We start from the raw sequence: 17,019 nt of genomic DNA, 5'->3' as shown, positions 1-17,019 counted from the left end.
CTATGCTGGTCCACTCTGCAAACTAATCACATCCTGCCAGACACCCAGAACAGCTGGTTGTGGGGTGTCAATCTTGAATATATTATTTAAAATGCAGATGAGAATAATGGATAAAGTTGAAAATAAATTAAAGGGTTATTCTCATGTTAAATCTTCACACAAGCATCACTCCTTGGCTTCCTAATTGTGCCAGAATGCCAAAGCACTCTTGAAGATTGCTAGTTTGGAACAGGTCATGGTAAGACTGCTGGTCCGAACTGAGCAATCACCAATGCAGCAAGCGATGACAACTTTGCTTTAGCAGCATCAGATTGGCAAAGGGCCACTAAAGCTTGCTGGATTATGTGTGTCGGTCAGCTTTAAATCAGCATTGACAAGCTCTATAAAAAAGAGCTCAAGCACTGTGCAAACTTAAATTTTATAAAGAGAAAAGAACAATAAAGAGCACATAAAAATAGAAGTGAATATTTTAAAGCTGATGTAATAACACGTTATAAAAAAAGCTGAAGCCCCGCTATGTATAGCTAAAATGCTCATCAGCTATAAGTGCCAGCCACTGAGCGAATCTCATAGCTATTTGGCAATGACAACCACAGGGGTCTCCTGTAGACCCCGGGTTGTCATGCCAACCAATAGGTGACCCACAGTCATGTGCAATGATCGCGAATGGGAGGTATTTGTGACACGCTTCCAGCGTGATCATGTTAAATGCTGCTATCAAAGATTGACAGCGGCATTTAACATGTTAACAGCCATGGGTGGAACACGATTCCACCCATGGCTGTTAACATGTTAAATGCTGCTGTCAATCAATGCCGCTGCCGCGTCAGTCAATAAATGCCGCTGCCGCGACCTTGGACATACCTATACGTCCAAGGTCATGAAGGGGTTAATGCAGCAACAGTACTGTTGGGAACTTTGTCTGGCTATCCTGGTCAGGTGACCTTAGCAGCATGTCATCACATCAGTGTCGTGAGTAATGACACATTTCTGAAAACACCTGACCAAGGCAGCTAATCACTGGTCACCTACAGTGAAGAAAATAAATATTTGTTACACTGTCGATTTTGCAAATTTTCCCACCTACAAAGAATGGAGATGTCTGTTATTTTTATCATAGGTACATTTGAGAGACAGAATCTAAAAATAAAAACCAGATGATCACATTGTATGATTTTTAAATAATTAAATTGCATTTTATTGCATGAACTAAGTATTTTATCACCTACCAACCAGAATCAGATCAGTTTTTCTTTAAGAAGCCCTCCTACTCTGCACTCATTACCTATTTTCATTGCACCAGTTTGAACTCGTTACCTGTATAAAACACACCTGTCCTCACACTCAATCACCCTACAACATCTACACCATGGCCAAGACCAAAGATCTGTATAAGGACATTGTTACGCTGCGCTCACCTGGTGCCGGGACTTCTCACCCGACGTCACCACTTTCGGTGCCACGGCCGCTCTGGGGGTCCTATCGGGTGCGCACGTGCACCTCTCGCACTTAGTCCTGTGGCTGCATGGCTATGTGCTCTGACCTGGAAGTCCCAGTGCTCTTGCCCTATATCTGGCTGCCTCTTCCTATGGGTGGCGCCTGCTTATTGTTGTGCTTCCCTGCTAGGCCTGCTTAGTCCCTGCTCGGTCGCTCTCTGTATTCAGGTCCCTTGCCTTGTGCTCTGCCGTGCTTCCCAGCACACACTACGCTCTGCACTGTGTTCTGTCGTGCTTCTTAGCACATGCTCTGCTCTGTGCTCTGCCGTGCTCCTTAGCACACACTCTGCTCTGTGCTCTGTCATGCTCCTTAGCACACGCTCAGCTCCTGCCTTGTGTCCTGTCATGCTTCTTTGCACAGCTTCTGCCTTGCCTTGCACTCAGGCGTGCTTCCCAGTGCATGCCCTGTCTAACCTTGTACTCAGGCATGCTTCCCTGCATGCACTCTGTCTAACTCTGTTCTCTGGCGTGCTTCCCAGCACATGCTCTGCCTAACCTTGTATTCAGGTGTGCTCCCTTGCACGCGCCTTGCTCAGCCCACATCCGGGCGTGCTTGTCAGTGCACGCCATACGTGCTCCCGTGTATTCGCCTTGCATTATCCAGTACCCTGTGAACCTCTGTGTACACGTCCTATATAGTCCTGAACACTGCGTATTCCCGTATACATGCCCTGTATGATTCTATACCCAGCGTGCCCTTGTGTCCACGCTTTGCATGTTCCTGCATTTTGCACGTTCCCTGTTGCACCTGGTTCCAGCAGACGTGGTACTTTACCCCCCTGGGTCTGCCCCTGACACTCCCTGTATAGGGGGTGGTCCTCACTAGGTCAGCTCGCCCTGGGTGGTTTAGTATCGCGACCCAGAGGGTCCACTCCAGGAGTCATCACAGTATAATCAGGCCATGGACCCCGCTGGAACCACGGCCTTTGCCCAAAAGGAACTGGTGTTCCTTCAGGAAAACCAGGCTAGGATTATGTCTTTTTTGAAATTCATGGAGTCCCGTTTGTCAGCCTTACAGCCCTCTGACCCTGTGAATGCTTCCCAGTTGGCCAGTCTCCATCAGATGCTCACTCAGCAGTGTGACACCCAGGCCCATATCCTCAACTATATGGTGTCAGTAGATAACTGACTCCTTTCCCTCCAGTCTGCTGCCTCCGTTTCTGCCCAAGCTTTGGCCCCGCACCGCGATATAGTGGTGATCCCAAGCTGTGTTGGGGGGTTTTGAACCAATGCACTTTACATTTTGAGCTCTTGCCGCAGCAATACCCCACCGATCGTGCTTAAATAGCCTTTATAGTTTCCCACTTAGAGGGGGAGGCGTTAGGGTGGGTGAATCCCCTTTGGGAGCGTGATGATCCACTTGTCTCCCAGCTCTCCACCTTTTTGGACACCTTCCGCAAGGTGTTCGATGAGCCGGATCGTCTGGCTTCCACCACCGAGTCCTTCTTCAACCTCCATCAGGGTACTCTATCGGTAGGACAATATGCCATCTGTTTTCGCACTTTGTCCTCCAAGCTTGGTTGGAACAATGAGGCCCTCGTAGGGACCTTTTGGTGTGGCCTGTCTGGTCGGATCAAATACAAGGTGGCAGGTCGGGATACCCATACTTCTTTGGAGGATCTCATCTCTCTTGCAACACGCATTGATTTGTGTTTCCAAGAGCATGCCCGTGAGGCAGCCAGAAAGAGAAGACCTCCTCGTCTCTCCTCAACCACCTACAGTGCTCTCCACTCGCACCCCATGCCTTCTTCTGTGGCTCCTGTATCAGAGCCTATGCAGGTAGACTGTTTCAAGATGGCTTGAATGGCGTCTCAAGGAGAGGCTTGCACAAGTACTCTGTTTTTACTGTGGGAGTGTCATGTCGGACGCTATTCACACCACAGCGTCCGGCAGGCAGAGGTAGTTCCACCTCTGTCCACTATAGCCTCAGTGGCGCCGGCTTGATCTTCAGGCTCTCGGGGGTAAATCTTGCTGGAGACTAGGTTGGATGTTTAGTCACGCCCACGGTCTTTAAATAGTCATGCTGGCCTATGGGCGTCGCCGATTATAGCTTGTGTTTCATACCAAGTGGTTCCGGTCTGGAGTGGAGGTGTTGAAGAGAGAGAGATTCGTATCTGGTGGTGTATGATCCGTTGTATCCTTTCTCCTTCCCATATTTGTGTTTAGTTGTGCCCTGTTCACATTACTGTATATTCCTGTGTGCGTGCAGCGCTGTGCAGTTTAAGTTCTCCCTGTCTGTCATTATTTGTGTGGGGGCTTTGGTGGTGTGTCTCCTCACTGGGTGGAGGGTTAAGAGCAGGGCTGAGCAGGAGATAAGGAAAGGTTGGAGGCTCAGGCATTTGCACCATCAGCAAAAACCCTGGGTTGAGGGTCAGACAGGGTTTCCCCTAGTGAAAGGGACATCACAGGGGCCCCGGGTATTTCAGCCTTAGTTGACCTAAGCCCCGCGTGACAGGGAGACCCTCTCATCTCCTACGCTCCTGTCCCTAGAAGCCGGGAAATTTCTGCACCTAGGTTTGGTAGGAGAGGCCTCCCTAGGTGTAAAGAATTCATCTCCTCCTCTGACCTTGTCTGTTTTGCTGAATTTTGGTTTTAAGCGTTACTGTGAAGAGGCTAATATAGATTCAGAATAAATAAATTGTTTTGAGCTGATTTCCTAGTTTGGACAAATTGTAGATTTCCACATATGCTATAAAATATAAAATCATACAGTACGATTTAACAGTATAAAAGTCCGTTACCTTATTGTAACACTGTGTGGTGAGAATCCTGTAGAATCACACTGATCCTCTTGCTTAAATGGACAAATAAATTATTGTATGAATAAACTGATGCAGTCATGAAACGTTACTCTAGTCAATGTGAAGTTCCGTTACCTTTTTCTGACGTTTGCGGTGAAGGTCATGTAGAATAGCTGCTAATATCGGATTCTTGCGGTACATTCCAAAAAAGCCTGGTTCAAATGGAAAGAATTGCTGCAGACTATTGATCGATGTGTCAGTCGTGTTACAGCGCTGCCCCGGCCGGTGACAGCGCTGGAAAGACGGGGTCCTGTGGTGCTAGAGAGAACGCGTGTAAGCGCGTGTTCCGCCAACAGGACCTGTGGATTTTGTCCGGAGTCTTCAGTCACGTGACTATCCAATGTGCACTTGTTCACAACGAGGATTGACAAGAACCATTTCCTACGCGTTTCAGAATATTAACGTTTTCCTTCACCAGGAATGGTTCTAGTCTCATAGAATAGCTTTTTTATAGCCTCCGTAATTTATTGGAAAGCAAATAATTCAATTTGGTTATTGAGTCCCTGGGGTTTTAATGTATCAAGTTCAAAGATCCATTTGCTTTCAGCTTTAGACATTTTTTTTAATATAGTCACCATTCCGCCAATGCTGTTTAACTGTTTCGATTCCTGTTACATCTATGTCTCTCACTGAACCTCCATGTACTTTAGTAAAATGCTTCGAAAGGGGATGATCATCAAATTTATTTCTGATATTCCACAGATGTTCATTTGTTCGTGCATATAAAGGTCTTTTTGTTCTCCCTACACATAATTTGTTACACGGACATTTAATGGAATATATCACACCCTTCGATGTGCACATAATAAAGTCCGTGACTGGGTAATCTTTGTCTCCTTTCTTTATTACAGTTTTTTTCTTTAATTTTAGGGTTTTACATACCTTACATTTTCTGCAGGGAAAAAAAACCTTTTAAATTATCATTCAAAAGGGCAGCTGATTTCGATAAAGGTGGATCTTTAATGGATGGAGCAACAAGGAGACCCAGATTATTTGCTTTCTTAAATATGAATCTAGGTTTGTTGGGCATTTTTTCACCAATAATTTTATCATCCCTCAATATATGCCAATGCTTCTTCACAATTTTTCTCAATATATTTGTATTGGCATTATATTGAGTAATAATGGGGATTTCAAAATTACCTCCCTCATTTTTCGGACTGATCTTATTTTTTGATTCCATTAATTCCTTTCTAGGGATGATTTTTACTTCATCTTTGGCTAATTCTAAATTTAAATAAAATTCTTTTTTATTAACATCCATTAAAAACAGTGATTCTTGACAGTAATGGATATTAATAAAAATTAATTTTATTTAAATTTTATCATGACAGTGAGTTCTAAAACGGTGAACTTTTTGGATTTAAAAATCTATATTGAAAATAATGAGATTAAAACCTGCACCTATATTAAAAGCACTGATGTAAATAGCTATATAAATATGACAAGCTGTCATCTTCCAAATTGGCTAATTAATGTTCCACAAAGTCAATTTATGAGGGCACATAGGAATTGTTCTGATATAAATATGTTTGAAAAAGAAGCAACGGTATTAACAAAAAAATTTTTGGAGGAGGGCTATAATCCCACTCTATTAGAATTAGCCAAAGATGAAGTAAAAATCATCCCTAGAAAGGAATTAATGGAATCAAAAAATAAGATCAGTCCGAAAAATGAAGGAGAAAATTTTGAAATCCCCATTATTACCCAATATAATGCCAATACAAATATATTGAGAAAAATTGTGAAGAAGCATTGGCATATATTGAGGGATGATAAAATTGTTGGAGAAGAAATGCCCCACAAACCTAGATTCATATTTAAGAAAGCAAATAATCTGGGTCTCCTTGTTGCTCCATCCATTAAAGATCCACCTTTATGGAAATCAGCTGCCCTTTTGAATGATAATTTAAAAGGTTTTTTTTCCTGCAGAAAATGTAAGGTATGTAAAACCCTAAAATTAGAGAAAAAAACTGTAATAAAGAAAGGAGACAAAGATTACCCAATCACGGACTTTATTACGTGCACATCGAAGGGTGTGATATATTCCATTAAATGTCCGTGTAACAAATTATATGTAGGGAGAACAAAAAGACCTTTATATGTACGAATAAACGAACATCTGCAGAATATCAGAAAGAAATTTGATGATCATCACCTTCGAAGCATTTTACTAAAGTACATGGGGGTTCAGTGAGAGACATAGATGTAACAGGAATCAAAATAGTTAAACAACATTGGCGGAATGGTGACTATATTAAAAAAATGTCTAAAGCTGAAAGTAAATGGATCTTTGAACTTGATACATTAAAACCCCGGGGACTCAAGAGCGAAATTGAATTATTTTCTTTCCAATTAATTACGGAGGCTATAAAAAGGCTATTCTATGAGACTAGAGGCATCCCTGGTGAAGGAAAACGTTAATTTTCCAAAACGCGTAGGAAATGGTTCTTGTCAATCCTCGTTGTGAACAAGTGCACATTGGAAAGTCACATGACTGAAGTCTCCGGACAGAATCCACAGGTCCTGTTGGCGGTACACGCGCTCTCTCTAGTACCACAGGACCCCGTCTTTCCAGCGTTGTCACCGGCCAGGGCAGCATTGAAACACGACTGACACAATGATCAATAGTCTGCAGCAATTCTTTCCATTTGAACCAGGCTTTTTTGGAATGTACCGCAAGAATCCGATATTAGCAGCTATTCTACAGGACCTTCACCACAAACGTCAGAAAAAGGTAACGGAACTTCACATTGACTAGAGTAACATTTCATGACTGCATCAGTTTATTCATACAATAATTTATTTGTCCATTTAAGCAAGAGGATCAGTGTGATTCTACAGGATTCTCACCATACAGTGTTACAATAAGGTAACGGACTTTTATACTGTTAAATCGTACTGTATGATTTTATATTTTATAGCATATGTGGAAATCTACAATGTTACACCGCTCTGTCATACTCACCCGGCCTCCACTCCCACGCCGCAGCCAGCCTCCGCTCCCACACCGCAGCCTCTCTCCACCTGACGGCCACGGCGGTCTCCTCTGACGGGCTCGTGGCCGACGCCATCCCTGCATGCAATGCGCATGCGCCCTAGGCCGCGGCCGCACCTCTCTGCTGCTTCCTGTGCTCCGGCTGTGCCCTGACCCGGAAGCACCTTGACCAGACGGGGCTAGATCAGGCCGCTTCCCCCTGAGGGAGGCGCCTGATCGTTGTGTTACCTTGCACCCTGGGCCCTGCTTCCTCCTGTGCTCTCTGCAGCCTCTCGGTTCTGTCCGCGGTGTTTCCTGCAGCAGCTTCGCAGCCCTGTCTCCTATGTTCCCTGCAGCATTCTCCGTCCTACTCCAGTCCTGCTCCAGCGTTCCTGTTCTATCCTACTCCAGTCCTGTTCCTGTGTTCCAGTTCCATCCTACTCCAGTCCTGTTCCTGTGTTCCAGTTCCATCCCACTCCAGTCCTGCACCAGCGTTCCTGTTCCATCCTACTCTAGTCCTGCCTCCGGTGTTCCTGCTCCATCCAGCTATTCACACTCCTACAGTCTTACTCCAGTCCTGCCTCCTGTGTTCTGCTCCAGCCATCTCTCCATATTCCAGCCTTACAGTCTACGCTTCAGTTTCGCACTCCTACTCCAGTCCATTCTGAGCCGCCCCTCTCGGTACCGGCTACCGTGGTACTCGAACCCTTGGGCCTGCTCCTAACGGTCCCTGTATAGGGGTCGGTTCCACCTGGTAGCTCGCCTGGGGGCCCTCGGTGCCACGGTCCAGAGGGTTCACTCCTGGAGATTCTGGCTCCTGACCACCCATGCTAACAGTACGATCAGGCCATGGATTCCGCCGGTACTACGGCTGCTACCCAGAAAGAGTTGCTCTTTCTGCGGGAGAATCAGGGACGCATTATGTCGGTCATGAAGTCTATGGACACCCATTTGTCGGCCCTGCAGGTGGCCGATCCTGGAAATGCCACTCAGCTGGCCAGTCTCCAACAGGAGCAGGGTCAGCAACAAGATACTCAAGCCCACATTTTGTCTTACATGGCCTCCTTTGACAGTCGCTTGTCGGTCCTCCAGGCTGCTACTGCAGCCCTGACTCCTCCCCCCGCGTCTACAGCTCTCCCCACACCCCGGCTCGCTAAACCGCCTCGCTTCACCGGGGATCCCAAGCTCTGTAGGGGGTTCTTAAATCAGTGTAGCCTCCACTTTGAATGGTTGTCGCAGCAATATCCCTCTGACCGGGCCAAGGTAGCCTTTATTATGTCCCATCTTGAGGGAGAGGCCCTGTCTTGGTTGAATCCCCTTTGGGAATGTGACGACCCTGGAGTCTCAAGTCTCCCGGTTTTACTGGATACTTTTCGCAGGGTCTTCGATGAGCCAGGTCGGTTAGCCTCTCTCACTGAGTCACTCTTTAACTTACATCAGGTTTCTCTCACGGTCGGACAGTACGCTATTCGCTTTCGCACTATCTCCTCCGAGCTCTGCTGGAATAACGCGGCTTTGGTAGGAGCATTCTGGAGCTGTCTTTCAGGCAGAATAAAGGATAAACTCGCAGGCCGAGATACCCCGTCCACCTTAGAGGACCTTATCTCGCTGGCTACCCGCATTGACCTACGCTTCCAGGAGCGCGCTCGGGAGTCAGCGAGAGACAGGAGGTCCACCAGACCAGTTCCCCTTTTCACCTGTTCTGCCAGCCTCCATCCGGTCAGGTCCTCTCCTCCCTTCTCGGTCGAACCCATGCAGATAGATCTCCTCAAATTGGCCGAGTTGCATCAGAGAGAGGCGGGCACAAGGTCTGTGCCTCTATTGTGGTGATTCTTTACACTATATCAGCACCTGTCCTAATAGACAGGGAAACTTCTCCACCTAGGTCAAGTAAGAGAGGCCTCCCTAGGTGATGATGATCCCTCTCAACCTCTTACGATTTCTGTGCTTTTGGTTTCAGGGGAGAGACGTGGGTCCGAGGTGGCCTACGTGGATTCAGGCTCGGCAGGTAACTTCATTCGGCCTGAAGAGGTGGACAAATACCAAATTCCTGTGGTTACTCTATCTAACCCTATCTGGATTGCCACAGTGGATGGCAAACCGCTACAGGTGACCGTCACCTTGGTCACTGAAGAAGTAGAGTTGCAAGTCGGAGCCTTACATCGAGAGAAGATAGCCTTTTACGCTTTGCCTAAGCTCTCTCAGGCCATTCTACTCGGTCTTCCATGGTTAAGGACTCATCAGCCTGTTCTCGAATGGTCTTCTGGGGAGATACTCCGCTGGGGGCACCCGTGCCAAGCTCGCTGTCTGACTCCTGTCCGCCTGGCGGCCGCTCCTCTGTCACCTCCAGACCTCCCGGGTCTTCCTCCAACCTACAGCTCCTACGCTGATGTTTTTGATAAGAAGGAAGCGGAGGTCCTTCCTCCACACCGGCCGTTTGACTGCCCAATTGAACTTTTTCCCGGTTCAACCCCTCCAAGGGGCAGAATCTACCCTCTGTCTCCCGCAGAGACCACCGCCATGTCTGAGTACGTCCGAGAGAACCTCACCAAAGGCTTTATATGGAACTCCTCTTTGCCCGCGGGAGTCAGGTTCTTGTTCGTTAAAAAGAAGGACGGAACTCTACGGCCGTGCATTGACTATAGGGGCTTGAATGAGATTACCATCAAGAACAGGTACCCTCTTCCACTCAATCCGGAGCTGTTTGACTGTCTCAGAGTGGCTCGGGTCTTCTCCAAGCTGGACCTCAGAGGAGCCTATAATCTGGTCCGTATCCGTGCAGGTGACGAGTGGAAGACTGCTTTCAACACTCAAGATGGCCATTACGAGTACCTGGTCATGCCCTTTGGTCTTTGCAATGCTCCTGCGGTGTTTCAAGAGTTTGTCAATGAGATCTTCTGGGATCTCTTGTACTCCTGTGTGGTCGTGTACTTAGACGACATCCTCGTCTTTTCGCCGGACCTCTAGTCCCACAGAAAGAGTGTCCGCCTGGTGCTACAGCGTCTTCGGGAGAATCGCCTGTATGCGAAGATCGAAGATCGAGAAATGTCTCTTTGAACAGACCTCTCTGCTGTTTCTGGGATACATTATCTCCAATGCTGGTCTAAGGATGGACCCCGAGAAGTTGTCTGCCATTCTCAAGTGGCCTCACCCCGTCAGAGTAAAGGCGATACAACGCTTTCTCGGATTCGCAAATTATTACCGGCAATTTGTCTCCCACTTCTCAATCATCAGACCTATTTCTGCTCTCACCCGTAAGGGGACCACCCCCAAAGATTTGTCTTTCTGACCCTAAAACGGGCTTTCTCCACGGCTCTGGTCCTGCATCGCCGAGAGCAATCGACCTTTTGTACTCGAGGTGGACGCTTCCTCGACAGGTGCCGGGGCAGTATTGTCCCAGAGAACCGCCTCCGGTCGCCTGCACCCCTGTGGCTTCTTCTCGAAGGCCTTTTCTCCTTCCGAGTGTAACTACTTGATCGGCGACCGGGAACTTCTGGCCATCAAGTTGGCCTTGGAGGAATGGCGTCACCTCCCGGAAGGAGCTGTCCATCCCTTTGTCATCTTCTCGGACCACAAGAATCTGGCCTATCTCCAGTCTGCCCAGAGACTCAACCCTTGTCAGGCCAGATGGTCCTTGTTTTTCACCCGATTTGACTTCGAGCTCCATTTCCGTCCTGGCAACAAGAATACCAAAGCCGACTCCCTGTCCAGGGTCTTCCAGCCACACGAAACCACGGAGGAACCTTTGCATATCATTGATCCCACTAGGATCATCACAGTGGCTCCTGTGAACTGGCTTACTCCTCCTCCAAGCAAGATGCTGTTGCCTGAGAACCTCAAGCGAAAAGTCCTCCTATGGGGGCACTCCTCCAAACTGGCCGGCCATGCCGGAATTAAGAAGACCCTTGAACTTATCACACGTCACTACTGGTGGCCCACGCTTCGCCAAGATGTACTCGACTTTGTGGCTTCTTGTCCATCCTGTGCTAAAAACAAAGTGCCACGAAGACCTCCGTCTGGCTTGTTGCTTCCGTTGCCCGTTCCTGCGGTTCCTTGGGAAAACATCGCTCCTGACCACCCACGCTAACATACAATTTGTCCAAACTAGGAAATCAGGGCAAAACAATTTATTTATTCTGTTTGACTATATCTATTGGGTCTTGTTGGTTTAGACCCTTGTTTCTTGCTGCGGTTTCCTAGGTAGGTTGCATGCACCACTATTTTATCCTTTTAATAATATGCAAATTGCCTCTTCAGAGAAAAAGAGGACTTGAACTCTATAGCGCCACCTGTTGGTAGTAGCGATCCTACAAGTCACAATCAACCCTTCAACGAGTCTTGTAATATGACTTAGGATAAAAGCCAAATCAGAATCTCAATTTGCAGACATGGTGTTTCGAGCTATTGCCTCTCGTCAGTGCAAAGTATGATAACTGATTTGGCTAGGTGAGAGGCTCTGGACTGAGGTCTAAGGGGTAAGGTTTCTCCTTGTTGAGAGTGACATGCCAGCTCTGGCTTGTCAAGGTAAGGAGGCTTATTCGCCGTGCAGTGCTCCTCTGGGAAAATAATATGCAAATTGCCTCTTCAGAGAAAAAGAGGACTTCAACTCTATAGCGCCACCTGTTGGTAGTAGCGATCCTACAAGTCACAATCAACCCTTCAACAAGCCTTGTAATATGACTTAGGATAAAAGCCAAATCAGAATCTCAATTTGCAGACACGGTGTTTCGAGCTATTGGCTCTCGTCAGTGCAAAGTATGAGAACTGATTTGGCTAGGGGAGAGGCTCTGGACTGAGGTCTAAGGGGTAAGGTTTCTCCTTGTGGAGAGTGACATGCCAGCTCTGGCTTGTCAAGGTAAGGAGGCTTATTCGCTGTGCAATGCTCCTCTGGGAAAATAATATGCAAATTGCCTCCTAAGTCATATTACAAGACTCGTTGAAGGGTTGATTGTGACTTTTACGATCGCTACTATCAACAGGTGGCACTATAGAGTTCAAGTCCTCTTTTTCTCTGAAGAGGCAAATTGCATATTATTTTCCCAGAGGAGCATTGCACGGCTAATAAGTCTCCTTACCTTGAAAATAAACAGTTAATCTTTCTCACAACCTGGATTAGTGAATTTGTCTAGCAGCGCACTGAAGTCCATGAATCTATTCCAAGGAATCTGAAACTCAAGCTATGTCAGAGTATATCCAGAAGAACCTTGCCAGAGGATTCATCCATAAGTCCTCCTAAACCGCTGGAGCAGGATTTTTCTTTGTCAAAAAGGACGGCTTCCTCAGTCCCTGCATAGACTACAGAGGGCTGAATGACATCATGGTCAAAAACAAGTACCCACTGCCACTGATCCCGGAGCTCTTTGACCAACTAAGAGGAGCACGAAATTTCACCAAGTTGGATCCTCGTTGAGCCTACAACCTGGTCCATATTCTTTCCGGTGATGAGTGGAAGACAAACGAGAAGGTCACTACGAGTACTTGGTCTTGCCCTTCGGCCTCTGCAATGCTCCAGTGGTATTCTAGGAGTTTGTGAATGATGTCTTACGGGATATACTGTACGCCTGCGTGTTAGTCTACCTGGACGATATTCTCGTTTTTTCTCCAGATCTGTCTGCCCACAGAAGAAATGTGCGGCAAGTACTCCTGTGCTTGAGGGAGAACCGCCTTTATGCCAAGATTGAGAAATGTGTCTTTGAACAGACATCCTTGCCATTCTAGGGGTACATTATTTCAGACTCTGGTCTACGCATGGATCCGGCAAAAGTGTCCGCCATTCTCGATTGGCCATGGCCCCATGTGGTGGAGGCAATCCAATGATTCCTTGGCTTTGCGAACTACTATAGGCAGTTTGTTCCCCATTTCTCCTCATTGGTTCGCCCTAGCTCATCCCTTATCTGCAAAGGAGCTAACCCAAATGCTTGGCCTTCTGAGGCAGAGGACGCCTTCCATTCCCTGAAGCCAACTTTCGCCTCTGCTCCAGTGCTTCATTGTCCTGAGGTTAGTAAACCTTTCACTCTCAAGGTGGACACATCCTCTACCGGCGAAGTACTTTTGCAGAAGTCTTCTTCAGGACGCCTAGTCACCTGTGGCTTCTTTTCTAAAGTATTCTCCCCGACTGAGCGAAATTACTCCATTGGTGACAAAGAGCTCTTGGCCACTAAATTGGCCTTGGAGGAATGAAGATACTTACTAGAAGGTGCCATACATCCGTTCAAGATCTTCACGGACCATAAGAACCTGGCGTACATCCAGTCTGCACAAAGGTTCAATCCCCGGCAAGCCAGGTGGTCTTTGTTCTTCGTCCATTTCGACTTTGAACTCCATTTTCGGCCTGGTGATAAAAACGTTAAAGCTGATGCGTTATCGAGATCTTTCCAGTCGACTGATACTGAAGAGGAACCTTCTCATATCATCGACCCATCCAAGATAATTACCGTGGCTCCTGTCAAGTTGACCACGTTACCTCCGGGAAGAACCTTTGTGGCTGAGAACAACCGAAAATGAGTGTTAGGCTGGGGACATTCATCCAAGATTGCCGGCCACATTGGTGTCAAGAAGACTCTTTCCCTGGTTTCCCACTACTATTGACTACATCTTTCCAAAGATGTCAAAGACTATGTGGCTTCCTGTCCTTCCTGCGCCCTGACAAGGTACCCAGACAACCGCCCTCCATTCTTCTGCTTCCGCTTCCAGTACCTTCGGCTCCATGGCAGCATATTACCATACCATATTATTAATATATTAATAATATATTAATATTAATATTACCATATTACCATTATTACCGATTTGCCTTGTTCTTCTGGTTGTACTGTAGTTCTGGTGGTTGTGGACCAATTCTCGAAAATTGCCTATTTTTTTCCTCTCCCTAGCCTACCTTCTGCTCCTGATTTGGCAAAGATTTTCATCACCCACATCTTCAGAATTCACGGCTTCCCTCTGCACATTGTGTTGGACAGAGGGGTCCAATTCACCTCCCGGTTCTGGAGAACTCTCTGCAGTCTCATGAAAGTGACACTGGACAGCACAGCTGCGTTAAATCAGTAAATCATCTACCCTATTTAATGACACAGGTAGCTAGCTGTGAGTACCCCTGATGAAGCCACTTAGGGTGTTGACACGCGTCGGGTCCTAGCTCTGCCTGGCTTTACTCCACATGGGTTCCCTTTGTAGATATTACTAATTTATGCCTTTTTTCCTGGGTGGCTATCTTAGCCTATTTTTTTTCTACTCTCATGTGCTCTGTGTCTGCTCTACCACATTGTTTATTCATAGTGCCTAGTTCTTGATACTGTGGACTCTGCTTAGTTATACTTTGTAGGCTGGCCATTTAAGCCTATTTCTAAAACTTTGTGCAATATATATGGGAGTTGTAGCCATCCTTGGTAATATGTTTACATTCTGATTGCACTCCATGTGTGCTCTGCTGTGCAGTGATTTCTAACCATTACTATTGGTATTATCATATAGGGCCCTTAATCAATTTTCTATGTGCTTATATTTACTCAGAAATCAAACTGTTTTTTGTATGGGCACTGAATGTACCTTATACACTCAATATTTAATGGTATGCTGTTTATATGATCTTAGGGTTTCTATTTAAGTTACTATATTGTGGAGTAATTGCTTCAGGCAGTTGGCTTTATTATAAGCCTTGTATTGTCTGCATATATGTCACAGGTGTGACTATTTTAATGTGTTTTTATATGTTTTGTGCTTGTCTATCTGTGTTCAATAAAAATGAATTGATTTTATGCTACTCCATGCCTCGAGGTGATCCCCTTTTGTGGCCTATCCCTTTCTCTTCTTTATACTACTGTCGTGCTTCTTAGCGCACGCTCTGCTCTGTGCTCTGCCGTGCTCCTTAGCACACGCTCTGTTCTGTGCTCTGTCATGCTTCTTGGCACATGCTCTGCTATGTGCTCTGCCATGCTCCTTAGCACATTCTCTGCTCTGTGCTCTGTCGTGCTCCTTAGCACACGCTCAGCTCCTGCCTTGTGTCCTGTCGTGCTTCTTTGCACACCTTTTGCCTTGCCTTGCACTCAGGTGTGCACCCCTGCACGCACTCTGTCTAACTCTGTTCTCTGGCGTGATTCCCAGCATGCGCTCTGCCTTACCTTGTATTCAGACGTGCTCCCTTGCATGCACCCTGCTCAGCCCGCACCCGGGCCTGCTTGTCAGTGCACACCATACGTGCCTCCGTGTATTCGCCTTGCACTATACAGTACCCAGCACACCTCCGTGTACACGTCCTGTATAGTCCTGAACACTGTGTATTCCCGTGTACACGCCCTGTATGATTCTATACCCAGCGTGCCCCTGTGTCCACGCTTTGCATGTTACTGCATTCTGCGAGTTCCCTGTTGCACCTTGCTAGACACACTCACTCGTGTCTCCTGTGAGCCGGCCACCTGGTTCCAGCAGTCGTGGTACTTTACCACCCTGGGTCTGCCCCTGACACTCCCTGGGGGTGGTCCTCACTAGGTCAGCTCGCCCTGGGTGGTTTAGTATCATGATCCAGAGGGTCCACTCCAGGAATCATCACAGTATAATCAGGCCATGGACCCCGCTGGTACCACGGCCTCTGCCCAGAAAGAACTGGTTTTCCTTCGGGAAAACCAGGCTAGGATTATGTCCTTTTTGAAAATCATGGAATCCTGTTTGTCGGCCTTACAGTCCTCTGACCCTGGGAATGCTTCTGAGTTGTCCAGTCTCCAACAAGAGCTCATTAAGCAGTGCGACACCCAGGCCCATATCATCAACTATATGGTGTCAGTAGATAACAGTCTCCTTACCCTACTGTCTGCTGCCTCCATTTCTGCCCAAACTTTGGCCCCGCACCCCGATATAGTGGTGATCCCAAGCTGTGTGTTAGGCATCGGGTTCCAGCAGCTGCACAGCAGGAATCTAGAGCAATGCAGCCAGCGGTTTCCCATTCCCCTCCGACCTCTCAGGGACCTGCACAGCAATCTCGGCGATCCAGACACCCTGCTCAGACCAGTTCTCTGGGTCTGGTTGTTGCTGCCACTAGAGTGGAGCTAAACAGGTCGGTCAGATTCAAAAATCGCCGACTTTCGCCAAAGTCTGGTTTCGCCGATCGAAACCCGACCCTAGCGTGAGGTCGGCCAAGAGGTCGCTGATCAGCGTGCCAAAGTCGTGTTTCAAATGATGCTTTCAGCGCCTTTTCTCACCCAATGATGGAGGACGCACACTGTGGGCAACGCGATGACATGCGCAGCGGCCAGCACCATCTTAGAGAAGGGCATTGAAGTGATTGGCTGGCTTTGTGTGGCGTCACAGTGGGTATAAAAGGCTGCGACCGCCGACCACCATCTTACTTCTGCCAATCTTACAATAGGGAGAGGTGCTGCTGCTGATTCTGAACAGGGAGAGCGTTAGGCAGGGAAGAAGAAAAAAAAACTGCTTCTGCTGATAGCGCTTTTCACTGTACAGTTAGTGTGCAGTGAAAGGGGAGGATTTTTGTTGTGTGCAGCAGTGCTGATGGTGATTAGGCTGCCTTTTAAGGCTACCTGCTAGCTGCATTGCCGTGTGCACACTGCTGTTCAAACTGCTTTTTTCAAAGCACTCCAAATTTTATTATTTTGTCCTGGTGAGTTACTGAGCGTTCATTTTTTCACACACCGTATAGCGGTGTACACTCCTCACACACTACCGTGTACCGGCTTGTATCACGGACAAATAGAAGCTATCTGGGTGTGACTCTGGAAGAAAAAGCCGAGGAGTT

At 47.2% G+C, this 17,019-nt stretch overlaps 1 protein-coding gene across 1 annotated transcript in view; it reads left to right on the top strand.

Annotated features, from left to right (window-relative positions):
* Positions 1–17,019, top strand: part of LOC141054931 (pecanex-like protein 2) — a 2,173,030-nt gene that overhangs the window by 680,854 nt on the left and 1,475,157 nt on the right. The window lies entirely within an intron of this gene.

This window comes from Dendrobates tinctorius, unplaced genomic scaffold (genome assembly GCF_039654945.1).
Source record: "Dendrobates tinctorius isolate UK_male_01 unplaced genomic scaffold, ASM3965494v1 ptg000181l, whole genome shotgun sequence".
Lineage (NCBI taxonomy): Eukaryota > Metazoa > Chordata > Amphibia > Anura > Dendrobatidae > Dendrobates > Dendrobates tinctorius.
This window is presented reverse-complemented; position numbering and strand designations above follow the sequence as displayed.